Source organism: Pyrus communis, chromosome 2 (genome assembly GCF_963583255.1).
Source record: "Pyrus communis chromosome 2, drPyrComm1.1, whole genome shotgun sequence".
Lineage (NCBI taxonomy): Eukaryota > Viridiplantae > Streptophyta > Magnoliopsida > Rosales > Rosaceae > Pyrus > Pyrus communis.
Window position 1 is genome coordinate 8,405,435 of NC_084804.1, and position 14,621 is coordinate 8,420,055.

Genomic DNA, 14,621 nt, shown 5'->3' on the forward strand with positions numbered 1-14,621 from the left:
AGGATTGCATAATGGGAAGAGTCATGATCAATCATCATCGTATACGGTATAAAAACAAAGGGTCCCTGCGCTCACTCAATCACGCAAACAAAAGAAAACTCATATCCCATATACTTGAGCGATTGCATCCAGAGAGGAGAGCTGCAGAAGATCCTTAGTTTCCAAGAGATGTCTTCTTCAGGTTAGTGGTTACTTTTGGTACTGTGATTATTCTATTCCGCTGTCTATGTTCTTATTGTGCTAACATTTGGTATCAGAGCTTTCACATACCAATTAACCCTAAGAAGAAAGCATCAAGAATTGTTTTGTGTTGCAGATTAAAGAACTGATATATATATTGTACAGAGAAGGCTGTCTGTGTTGATGAAGGTGTTATCAATACCAATATATATATACATCAGTAATGGCACTAGGATTCAAAACATTGACACTGATCATCTAAGGAAGTTCAGTTGTTTATGTCTTGGATTCGAAGTGGCATAACACTTCATATATCAACGTGTGAATCCAGTTAGTTTACAAATCATAAAGTTTTTTTATTCATGACTACAGAAAACTCATACGTTGGATATGAAGGTGGTATGATTAAGAGAATTACTTGCATGCTTCTCAATACAAAATTGTTAAGTCTGTGAAATAAAGATGGGGATTAAAGATTAATACTTTCATTCTATATGAATACAACCATGAACCCAAGTTCCATGAATCTCAACACAGTTGAACCTCTCACGGGTGTCAACTATAAGAAGTGGAAACAGGATTTGGAGATACTTTTGGGTGTCATGGATATGGATTTGGCGCTAAGAACTGAAGAACCACCAACGCCAAATGAAGGATGCACTTCGAGCCAAAGATCCAAGCATGAAAAATGGGAGAAATCAAACAGAATATGCTTCATGATAATCAAAAGGTCCATGACTGATGTAGTTCGTGGAGGCTTCCCAGAGGCAACTAATGCAAAGGAGTTCATGAAATCGATCGAAGAGAAGTACAAAGAATCTGAAAAAACAGAAACTGGGAATTTGATGAACTTGCTGACAACTATCAGATACGATGGTGAAGGGAGTGTCCGTGAATACATTCTCAAGGTTATGGACATTGCTGGGAAGCTTAGAATACTCGAGGTACCTATTTCTGAAACATTTTTGGTCCATGTCATCATGAATTCCTTGCCTAGTTCTTATACTCAGTTGAAAGTATCCTATAATGCACTGCAAGCAAAGTGGGATGTCAATGAATTAATATCTATATGTGTGGGTGAGGAAGTGAGGATTAAGAAGGAAAGGGCTGAAAAGGAAAAGGGTGAGTCGGTGAATTTTGTTCAAGGTTATGCAAAGAATACCAATAACAACAACTCGGATACTGCCAAAAGGAATTCTGCCAGAAACATTCCTCCCTCTAAAAAGACCTTCAAAGTTAATAACTCGTCAATTTTTAAGTGTTATTTTTGCAAAAAGACAGGCCATATGAAGAGAAATTGTCCTAAGTACAAGTCATGGCTTGCCAAACAAGAGGCAAAGAAAGGTAAAAATAATTTTTCAAATGTTTTTGCTTGTTTTGAATCGAATTTGATTGATACACCTAGCAGTGCTTGGTGGCTTGATTCCGGCTCTTCTATTCACGTTACAAATTCATTGCAGGACTTCATAACAAAGAGAACACCAAATAAGGATGAAGTCAAGGTTTCAGTTGGCAATGGAAGAAGAGTTGAAGTCAAGGCACTAGGGACTGTTAGATTAAAATTAGATTTTGGTTTTTGCTTGGAGCTAGAAAATGTAGTCTATGTACCTTCCATGAGAAGGAAATTAGTTTCCGTTTCTAAGATAGTATTATTGGGATTTTATTTTACTTTAAATAATATTGGCTTCAATGTTTTTTATAAATCTTCTCATATTGGCACTGGATTTCTATGTGATGGTATGTTTAAATTCAAAACCAATTTGATTGAAAGTGTCTTTAATATTGAAAAAGAAGTCAAAAATTCGAAAAATTCTTCAAATCTTTGGCATAGGAGGCTTGGCCACATATCAAAACAAAGAATGGAACTTTTGGTTAAAAATAACATCTTGCCTCCATTGAATTTCAATGATTTTGATTTTTGCATTGAATGTATTAAGGGGAAAATGGTTAATAAACGTAAAGAGGGTTCAACTAGGAGTAAGCAGCTCCTAGAAATAATCCATACAGACATATGTGGTCCATTCCCTACACAAACAATCGAAGGAAATAAATATTTCATTACTTTCATTGACAATTATTCTAGATACTGCTACATATATTTGATCCCAGAAAAATCAAAAGCCTTGGAAGTGTTTAAAATTTATAAAACTGAAGTTGAAAATCAATTGGAAAAGAAAATTAAAATCGTAAGGTCTGATAGAGGTGGAGAATACTATGGCAGATATACACAAAATGGCAGGCATCCAGGGCCATTTGCCTTGTATTTACAAGACAATGGAATATTGGCTCAATACACCACCCCAGGTACACCCGAGCAAAATGGGGTTGCAGAGAGAAGGAATAGAACCCTAATGGATATGGTAAGAAGCATGATTTGTAGGGTGCACTTGCCTAAATATTTATGGGGAGATGCAGTAAAAACTGCAAATTATTTGTTGAATAGAGTGCCTTCAAAAGCAGTTGAAAACACTCCATTTGAATTATGGACTGGTAGGAGACCGAGCTTGAATCATTTACACGTCTGGGGATGTAAAGCAGAAGCCAAAATTTACAATCCTAGTAGTGTTAAACTTGATCCCAAGACAACTAGTTGTTACTTTATTGGTTATGCCGAGAGATCAAAAGGGTTTAGATTCTATTGTTCTAGCAATCAAGGTCCTAAAATTGTTGAGACACAGAAAGCAATATTTATGGAGCATAATCTGGACGTTGATTCTGGGACAAATGATAATGATTTTGTGTTTGAAGAGGAAAGAGACACTGACACTACTATAGAAAATGCAAAGGCTTCTTATCTCGAGACACCAACAATGGCAAGTGAAATTTCAAGTTGCATGCATAATGACACGGAGGCAATTGAATTTCCAATGCACATGCATGATGACACAAATGAAGTTGAAGGGAACATGAATTATGAGCAAGGAAATAATGTGGGAGCCACACCACCGATTGATAATGATGTTAATCTCAATGGTGTTAATGAGCCTATGGACACCGAAGCACTAAACATGCAAACACAGCAAGGGCAAGACGGTGGCATAGTTGAAAATCAACCGGTGGTCCTGAGAAAATCAACTAGGGTAAGGAAATCAACCGCCTTAGAAGATTTTGTGTACATGACTGAAACAGCAGACAACGACATTGATTTGTCAGAATTTGATGATCCCAAAAGTTTTAAAGAAGCAGTCTCAAGTATAAATGCTACCAAATGGATAGAAGCAATGGAAAGTGAACTGGGATCGATGAAAAATAACGAAGTCTGGGAGCTTGTAGAGAAAACAGAAGATATGAAGCCAATAGGTTGCAAATGGGTATTCAAGACCAAAAGAGATTCGAAGGGAAACGTAGAGAGGCACAAAGCGAGACTTGTGGCAAAAGGGTTTACTCAGAGAGAGGGAATGGATTATAAGGAGACCTTCAGTCCTGTTTCAACAAAAGATGCATTTAGAGTTATTATGGCTATCGTTGCACATTTTGATCTAATCTTGCACCAAATGGACGTCAAGACGACATTCTTAAATGGTGACTTGGAAGAATGCATCTACATGAAGCAACCAGAGGGATTTATAGAAGAAGGGAATGAAAATTCAGTTTGTAGATTGAAAAAGTCAATATATGGGTTAAAACAAGCATCGAAACAATGGTATCTCAAATTTCATAGAATTGTTAAAGAGAATGGCTTTGTTGAGAATCCTTCGGATAACTGCATATACTTGAGGATCAGTGGGAGTAGCTTCATAATACTGGTCCTTTATGTGGATGACATACTACTTGCAACAAACACAGCTAGCTTATTGGATGAAACCAAGAAATTGCTGCAACAAAACTTTGAAATGAAAGATCTTGGAGAAGCTTCGTATGTTCTTGGTATTGAAATTAAAAGAGATAGGAAGAATGGATTACTGGGGTTATCACAAAAGGGCTACATCGACAAGGTTTTAAAAAGGTTCAACATGGCTTCTTGTGGCACTACTGAAATGCCAATTTCAAAGGGTGACAAATTAAGCAAAGAGCAGTGTCCCAAGAGTGAGTTGGAAAGAAGAAACATGGAAGGCAAACCATATGCCTCTCTTGTTGGAAGCTTGATGTATGCACAAGTGTGCACAAGACCTGATCTTGCTTTCACTATCAGTGTTCTTGGGAGGTTTCAATCAGACGGAGGGGAGGCTCACTGGAATGCAGCCAAGAGGGTATTAAGGTACCTTCAAATAACCAAGGAACATATGCTTATTTACAGGAAAACTGATGAGCTTGTGTTAGAAGGGTATAGTGATTCAGACTTTGCCGGATGTCCAGATGACCTTAAGTCTACTTCGGGTTATGTTTTCACTATGGCATGTGGTGCAGTTTCGTGGAGAAGTGTGAAGCAAGCAACAGTGGCAGCCTCTACGATGGTGGCTGAATATCTCTCATGTTGTGAAACTGTCAATCAAGCTATATGGTTGAAAATTTTCATTGCAGGACTTAGTGTAGTGGATTCTATTTCGAGACCAATTCAAATTTATTGTGATAATAATGCAGCTATTTTCTTCAGCAAGAACAATAAAAGATCGTCTGCAACAAGGAATTTAGATATCAAATATTTGATTGCTCGAGAGAAAGTAATGGCAGGATTGGTGAAGATTGATTACTTAGAGACCGGTTCTATGATTGCAGATCCTTTAAACAAAGTAGTTCCAGTTGTGGTTTTCAAGAAGCATGTTGCAAAGATGGGTCTGTTAGCTAGTTTTGATGATGTTAATTAGTGGGAGCAAGTAAATTTTTGAACGTGTTTTGTTATCAGTCACTAGTTCACATGACTGGTATTTATGAGTAAGTATTAATAAAGTTTTCTTCATTGATAAGGTTTCCCCACTACTGAAGTCTTAAAGTTGTGAGGTTGTTTCAAAGTTTTCCCTCTAGATGCACAGCTTTAGTTATGACAATATGTGTATATTTTATTATGCATAATGGTTTTGACAATATGATGATTGTCAGTAGGACAAACAACCAAAGGGTTTCAATATGAAACATTGAGATGAATTGATCTATCGATTCTTAAGGGGACCAAGTGCAGGATGTGACAAACTATACATCTACAGACACATTTTACACAAATTTTTGCATCTTGTGGGAGTTCAATGTGTTTGTTAGTTTTGTGAATGTAATTATGGGGATATTGTTCGACAAATTGAACATGTTACCCTTTAGTTCTTCATGAATACTAATTAATGACCTGAACTTGTATTCGTGATTCAAGTTGGTACTGATCTCGTGGCCATTTAAGAATAGCTTCACATAAGGCCAGCTACCGTTGAATCAAGTGTTAGCTACGTTCTAATGAGAGCTGAACACTTGATTATCTTTAGTTTGGAAACGTGAGGATATAAGAGATTAGAATTAACTAAGGTTATAAGCTGATAAGGATTTTGTATAATAGGGGTCTCAGCAATGACAGTCACGATAGTGTTGAAACACTTCTAATGGATGTGAATGTGAGGTTTTATCGGTGATAAGGTTAGATTGATTAGGATTGCATAATGGGAAGAGTCCTGATCAATCATCATCGTATACGGTATAAAAACAAAGGGTCCCTGCGCTCACTCAATCACGCAAACAAAAGAAAACTCATATCCCATATACTTGAGCGATTGCATCCAGAGAGGAGAGCTGCAGAAGATCCTTAGTTTCCAAGAGATGTCTTCTTCAGGTTAGTGGTTACTTTTGGTACTGTGATTATTCTATTCCGCTGTCTATGTTCTTATTGTGCTAACACATAATCCTTCTACGTCCACCAGAAGGTGCCAAAATATCATTCCATTCACGCTCAGCGCATTTCCCTAGAGCTGGTAACCTCGTATTTGTGGACACTTGAGCAGAAGAGGGGTACCACGTTGAGCTGTGCGCCACTCTCCCCCCCCACCCTACCCTCCTAACTCGTTTTGACTTCCTCCTCCTCTTTGCCTGCAATTGTTCAATAATTGGCATAAGGTTAAATGGGTCAGACCCCATCTCAAACTTACCATACCCACAGCACTAGATCCCTCCTCAAACTGCCTGCTATGAGGAGGCAGCCCCAGACGAAAAGATACCTGATGCCGATCGATATTAGAGCTAACCACATGCCTACTCCCTCTCACCTCATCCCCCTTGGATGCTTCATTGGGCCCATCAGTTAACATCAAACATGTACTCCTCGAAACCACGTCATTATCAACATTCGGGACATTCAAATCAAACCCAAATAGTCTCAAACCACATGAGTCAATTGAAATGTCCCATTGATTAGTCCTCATCAACGCTAGATCAACTGGAGGTTCCTGAAAATGGACAATAGCTAGGTCATCAATGGACATCTCATCCAAGTCGACGCCCTCATTCAAATCAGGTATAACAAAGCCACCATTATTGATCCTATTATTCCGATCCTTCCCCACTTCACCGTTTTCCAGTTCATCATCCTCCGTCGCCACCAACCCAAGCACAGCCGTCCCTGGAGGCCGAACCACCAAAGAGTAATTAACCTCCTCCTCCTCCACGTCCATCGGTGCTTTCATTGACCATACATGTGAAGGCTCCAAGCCAAAATGAGTACCATGTGGTCGACGGTAGTTGGCGTCAAGAACATCATTCTGGAACTATCGACCGTAAGGTTTCATTAAATCATCTTCATTCTTCGCTGAAAACTTCTCACATTGTTCTTCCATATGACCAACAAGTCCACACAAGTAGCATGTGATCGGAAGCTTCTCATAGTGAAGATCAATACTCACCACGGAACCCTCAATAGAAAGTAGCAAACTCTTGCGAAAAGGTTTCGTAACATCCAACTCCACCCGTATATGTAGCACTCACCCTTCCAATTCTCCATTTCTGCTTTGATCCGTGAGAATATGTTTACCTATCTGATTTCCGATGAATTGCCCCATATGCCGTGTCATATACCCAAGGGGCAAAACCTTGATTTGAATCCAAAAATCCTGAGCGTAGAGTGGAATCTTTGTAGGGTTAGCTAATGTATCAGCTTCTGCCATCAACAGCAAAGCCCCGTCATACAACCAGGGACCGCCTTTTAACACCATTGTTCGCTCTCGTTTATTCTCGAAGCCAAACGAGAACAAATCATCATCCAATTCTACCGCCATTACCCGAGCCTTTGGACACCAAAGATGCATCATACGTCTCCTAAACCTATCCTTTCCAGTTATATTTTTGTATCTTGTATGATTTTGATGAGAGAAATATCATAGTCATAATGTTTGTAATGCATCCTAGGTTTTAGAGATTTGATTGGACATTTTTCAATGTGGACTTTCATGTTTTATGAATGAGATTACAAGACTTATTGCGTATTTAGTAATCTTTGTACTGCTAATAAATTCATCCCATTACTCATCTCACTATTCTATTTTTTCACTCACGTTATATTCACCTCACATACAAACTTAAAACATAAAAAATACTGTTTTTCTACCCACAATATTACTAAAGTGTCCTTCGATCAATTCAGCTATTTTCTAAATATTGGAATATATATAAAAATATTAAAAGTTGATTTATTTTTATTAGAGAACCCATCCGAGGCCACCAACCCACAAGACCCTCTTATCCCAAAAACGAGGTCCCATAACCACTTTTTAAAAGTGAAAATAAGTTGAACTCTTGCATAATATTATGAGTTTAAATTCTGTTAGTGACTAATCTAACAAAATTTATTGACTGAGAAAAACCTCAGTAGCAGAACCACATCCCTAAGAAGCTAAGACCACCGGATGCATACCTAAATGGCACATATTGACGAGGAAAATAGAGACTGGGAGAGAGAAAAAGAGAAAAGATAGGAAATTAAGAGAGGGAGAAAGAGGAGGCGATGAAGAGAGGGAGAGAAATGAAGCGATAGAGTTTTCACGTCGTCGATTTGGCTCTGCCGTGAGGGACGCATGTGGGTGGACTTCTCGTTGTGGGATGGGGTTTTTGTTATTGGTTTTTCCTTTTTATGTTTGATATTTTTGTTTTCTTAAATATATGACTCGCAAAATATAATTGATTAATATATATGTCCTTAGTGGTAATTTTCAGGGGTGGTTTAAAAAAAATCAAAAACTGAAAAAACCAACCTAAACACTGCACCGAAACCAAAAAACCAAACTGAATTAAACAAAACTAAATCGAACTGAAATGTTTTGGTTTGATTTCTGTTTTAGTGGTTCGGAAACCAAACCGAACTAAATTAAATATAATTACTTTTAGTTATTTATTTATATTAGATATTTATTTCCTAAACCCAATTTTAAATTAATCATTAATATAATTTTAAGCTCAAATATGTTGAAAACTTCAAGCCAAATAGAAATCCCAATCAAAAAACTTTAGTGTACATAATTCAAGTTTTATTTGTAGTGTATTCATTTGCGAGAAGTTTTATTTATATACATGTTTTCTTGGATTTATTCTTGTATATTTTTTATACTTGGAGATTTGGACGGTTATGGCTCAGTGACCTCCTCCATTGCAATTGAGTGAACAACTCCATTGCAATTGCCGTCAATGGTGTACTGAAAAAAAAAACTGACGAAGTTGAAAAAAAAAAAAAAAAAATAGCACCAAACTACAAAAGTAACAAGCAATTTGTGACCCAAAAAGCTCAAAATTAACACTGATGGTAATTACTAACTGAGCAACTGTAAGTTTTTCAGTAAGGCAGAGTCTTGTGTTCCATATCTAATTGTCGTCAATGGCTATCATTTTAAAGTTTCATAAAAATAAAAATAAAAATCGAACCAAACCGAAAATAATTGAACCGAAACTAAACTGAAAAAAAAATCGAACTAAACCAAAACTTCAGTTTGGTTTTCGATTTCAGTAAAAAACTAAACATATTGAAGTCGAAGCCACCCCTAGTCTTTTTATAGGAGGATAAATTTATCATTAAAATGTGGGTGAGAAAATAGGATTGAGAGGTGGGCATCACACCACTCTTTTTTCTGATTAAGGCAAGAATAAGAGGCTCTATTTTGTTTATTTTGAAGAGAAATATCTGAAACTACATATATCTTTTGATTGTGCGTTTGTTTGCCTTCACTAGATTGGAATGGATTAGCTTAGCTACGGTTACTAGTCTGCGTTTGGTGCAAGCAAAAACTGATCTTATGAGATTAAGTCAAATTCGATTAAATGCTTCATTAGGTGGTCTTAGCGACACCCCCCCCCCCCCCCCCGAAAAGTAGAAGGCTTGCTAAGACCGTTTCGCCCTCATTTGCACTGCTTCACCTTGTTTGCTTCATACCTCATAACATTTCCAGTGTGCTTTTTAGCCCCGTGGACAAGCTCCATTTCCAATCCAATTGTCCCCCAAACTAGCTCCAACCCATTTAGGTTGTTGGGCTAAGGGGTAGCCTGTGGGAGAGGGCAAGCGAGAGTCCAAGGCCCAAGTGCCTGAGGAGAAGTGACGTTAGCCACGTTTTAAAAAAAATTGCATCAAGCGCATGAGCAACACACGTGCGTGGGGGCATGTCTCGGGCATATTTTTAGACAGTAAGGCCTGTGACGACCCGTCCATAATTTTCCATGTAAATTCCTTCCCGAGTATGTAAAATGATGTTTATGCCCTTATTGGCAAAGTTGAACCTGACATGAACGTAGTTATTCGGCTTTTAATTTATTTTTCTCGTTATCGTAATAAAATAATACTCATTGTTACAAATGTGTGAGCACGAGATAGACCCGAATCAGATTTGTAACGAAGACGTTACATTTAGTTAAATTGCGTTAACAACGGGTAGAATTGTACACGTGTATGTTAATAACTTGGTGGTAGAAATACTATTTTTGATCAGGTGCGTTGGATTTCGTGTGCTTTCAAATTGTACAAACCCAATCTCTTTCCATTTTAAAAACTAGTCTTGTGACCATACCTCACCACCAATTATTTTACTTCCCACGTTTTCTCCCCCAATCAGACACCCTATCTTTTTGACCAATCAAAAAATGTCTTTTCTCTTTCTTCTCATTCTCTCTTTCATGTTGTGTTTCCCCTCTCTACAACAACCATACCTCATCATCAAACCTCACAAATCAAACTTTAAACCACCACCATCGTACTTCTCTCATCCACACGAGTTCATCTGTACAAATCGATCCTTAAATGGTGATGTTTTAAGCTTCCAACTATGAGCTCCGACTCGGGTGTGAGTTCTCCGATGACTTCCCGTTCGTTTGACAAGATTTTGGAAGATTTGGAAGCATCCACACAACTCCTTAAGGTCTCTAGTTCAAGCTTGAAGCTAAGCCAACGTTGAAACACGCAATTTCAAGGAGTTGAAAATAGGTCTGAGAGCTTCGAGCTAATTTCAATTCGCTTTTTAGACTTCCAAAAGGTATAGACTTGTTATACTCTTCATATGTTTCATTTCCATATAAAGTACATAAAAATGGTTAAGAAATGAAGAAGATATGAATTTTTAAAAATTTTCCAGAAATCCAGTGACTTTTTCCAGAATCTGGCAAACCAAATGGTAGCGGCGAATGGTGAAGGACAACCGGAGAAGAAGAAGAATATTATGTTAAAGTTAACAGAATATTCTGACGCAATTAGGTAACACCGTTAGACTTAACGGAATATTCCGTCAAATCTGACGGAATATTCCCTAGGAATATGCCAGCGCATGCAGGCCCTGAGGAGGTACGTGGACAAGTAAGGCTAAAAGGCTACGATCCGACTACATATCAGTGAGTGGACATTTGTTTTTATATATAATATATAAAGTTTTATAGTTTTCACTAGTGTTTGATTAATTTTACGCCTATCATGCCATATTTTATTTAATTTAAAAAATGCCATTATATTGTTGAGATTTATATATTGTCATGGCATGTTCATATACATTATACTTGCTCATCATGCATGCTTACACCGATGTAGTACTCGCCCCGGGCCAGGGCTAGGCTTCATGTGTATGTTCACATCGCACCTCATGCTCACCTTGGATCCATTATAGGTGCTAGTCATGTCGTACAGGTTGCAATAGGCAACTCCGACTCGTATGTGATGCGCCTAGAGCCAGTCTTCACGTGATTGTAGTATTAGAGTGTATAATATGATTAAACCCAGTCCTGTTCATGTTAGAATCCCTCTGCATGAACTCATGTGTTAGCATAGATTGATGAGCACCTAATTTTCTTATGCTACGGTTGAGATATTATGATTGGCATATTTCAGAATTTATTGTTGATTTACATTTGATTTCATACTTATATGTAGTATGATTTTCTGGAAACTATACATGTTCTAAAGTGAGGGATTAGTATGTTCAGAAAATAGATATGTTTTATAAACCTTTGTTTTTGCACACTTACCCTTATGTTTTTCGCCCCTTCAAGACTTAGTTGGCTGAATTCTCTGTGGCATACGAAGAATCTCTGGCGGTTTTGACATTTCCATAAATAAATGTAAGAGCTTATTTCCGGTGGTGTAATAAGTACCTTAATTAGTTTCGACTTCTCTACTTATGTTGTACTGTCATCTATTCTCTGAACACTTGTGTTTTATGGGTTCTTCCCACTACTGCACACTCTCTACTTTAACGTAAATAAATGTTAGCTTTGATTTAAATTTTATCCATATTTTTATGCATCACTTTCCTTTTTGGTTATGTCGTCTTCGGGTGTCAGCCAGCATGTTTCTACTCCGGTTGGGGTGTGTCAGGGCTTGCGTGTCAGCCACACTCATTCACCTTGAATCTAGACCGTTTGATTTCTAGATCAACGGTCTAGTTTTTTTGGCTTTAAAATTTTTTTAGAAATAGAAAAAAAATTAGAAATGTTTGGGTGGGCCACGTGTCTCGTTCTATACTGTTGGATTTCAATTTTTTTGTAATCCGACAGTCCAGATTAATTAAGTTAATAATTTAAAAAAAAAACTAATTAAAAATCTGAATTTTTTTTTAAAATATATATAATTTTTTTTATTTTTTTATAAATATCTTACCATTTTCTCCCACCTTACATTACATTTCAATATTTTCAACGATTCTAAATAGCTAAGGACATGTCGCGCGACTAAATTGATTAAAAATCTTATTGAAATCTATTCACAAAAATTGTACTTTCGGATAATAACACGTAGCGTGACGAGATCAGTTAAAAATGTTATTCGAAATTTAAATTTAAATTATTTTTTATTATTTTATCAAATAAAAAATACTAATATTTTATTACTTATTGCCATAACTATTCAGTTTAGGGGTGGAGATGCAAAAAATAATTACTGTTCATTAAAGGCAGTTACCATTCATTGAGGGGATTCAATTACCAATTGTCATAGAGGACCTTCCTAGTTCCTACACTGGAAGTGCTCTCATGTGCAACCAGAACTTCTTGAAATCCTTTGCAACCACATCTTCTTGCTCGAAACATTCTTGGATGGATCGAGTTTTGAGAGTTTGAGACCGCTAAGTTAGGGTTTTGAGGTTTCCCGATAAAAATCATTCATCGACAGCAGCATCGAACATGCTTCTAGTTCACATCTCAAAGACGCCCAAGTTATATTCCTCAACATTTGCTTCCAAAAATATGAGATTAGTGATTGAAAATGTAAAACCCTCACATTCTTATCTTCAAATCTTGCTTTACCAACCCATCACCTAAAAAATCCAAGAAAACCAACACAATTTCACCGTCAATTACCTCATAAAGTCATGTGGTTGTACACAAAAGTTGCAAGTTCAGCACCCGAAATGCTCGTCAGGTCGTACCTGAGAGTTCTGTTGGCGTTTTCGAAGAGAACCCTTTTGCCAAAGCTAAAGTTTTTCAGTTCCCTCGGAGTTTCCAAGGAGGAGCTTGTTGGCATCAAGAAAAAGAGTGGGAAGTTGGACAGGAAAATAGGATAAAAAGATGGAGAGCTTATGAGAGAGAGAGAGACAGAGAGTTCTTGAAAGAAAAAAAAGAGAATTAATTTTTATTATCTTGTTTTTTAATACGACGTTATAACAAACACTTCATTAAGTCAGTCCAGCTTAGTTTATTTTAAACCAATTCAGCTTAGGTTCCTGAAGCTAGTGCAATCTAATATAGTTTGGTACAACAAACACACCCTTATGATCTTGATAAGAGAAAATTTGTTTTGCATCATAGATTATAAAGTGTGTGCATAAATAACCAAGGATTTTTCTTTTAATCAAGTTCTATCAAGTTTGGTGTTGCATCATATATTCATTAAGTGAGACGCACACTTAGGAGTTAAATATAATGAATACAAGACGTTGGATACCTTAAGAAGGTTGGTGGGCAAGGTGTAAAATAAACGTATTGAAAAAACAAAATTATTTAAAATTGTCTTCACTTTTAATATTTTGTTCTCGTTCATTCTTCTTTGCTTACTTATCTCATATACTTTTTTATATTTCAAGAACAAAACCATAAATCAAACACAAAAAACAAAATGTTCATCAAACAAACTATAAGAATCTCATCTTCAAATTCCTCATTCTCATTAACAAAGGAAAACAAAAAATTCAAAAATAAAATAGTTTAGGAGGTTTGAGATTGTACTTTTAGGAACGTTGCCATTCCACTACAACAATGGATAGGACCACGTGCGACACATTTCTTTTACTTCATTTTTTATAGGGATTTTTATAAGAAAAAATAATGAAAATAATTTAAAAACTTTGAATTTTAACGATAAGGACAAAATAAAAAGTAAAGTAAATAATATCATGATTGATTTTTTAGTGTAAAAATATGATCATTTTTCATTAAAGTAAACAGTACCGAAAATTTTTCGTTTTTTAAAGTTCTTATTTTTATATGACCAATGAAGGAGAATATTGTAAGAGAAACTGATTGGAAATTTCCCAAAAGTATTTGAATATGAATATAATATTAAAAGGCAAAATGTTACGTTAGATCATCGAAGCAAACAATATGCTTTGTAACGGTTATATTTTCATTCATTTAAATAGGTCTATTTATTGACCAAAAAAAAAAAGGTCTATTTATAAATTATTGAAAACTACTTGGCTCTTTGTACGGAGTTCAAATCTTCTACACTCATTTTATGTGTGATTTCTATTATTAATTAATGTTTGTTAAGTTTATGATAACAAAGTTAAAAATCATTTTTTGCATGGTCTCTATCATTGATTGACATGCGTTAAATTCATGACAACAAAGTTAAAAAGAGTTAAATTTATTAACATGTGTCAATTAATAATAGAGGTCACAAAGATGACACATACAGATGCGCGTAGAAAATTTAATCTCCTTTGTACATAAGGAGTTATTTCTCATTCTATAACACCGTGACCCCATTTTACTTTTCAAATATTATAATTCACATTATTGCTCTTTATTATCGTATAAATATCATTTCTAAAAAATTTATTTAATTTTGAGATCATTTGGTCATTTATGATTCGAAAAAATAGACAATTATGGTAAAAATATTCTCATGATTGATCGTC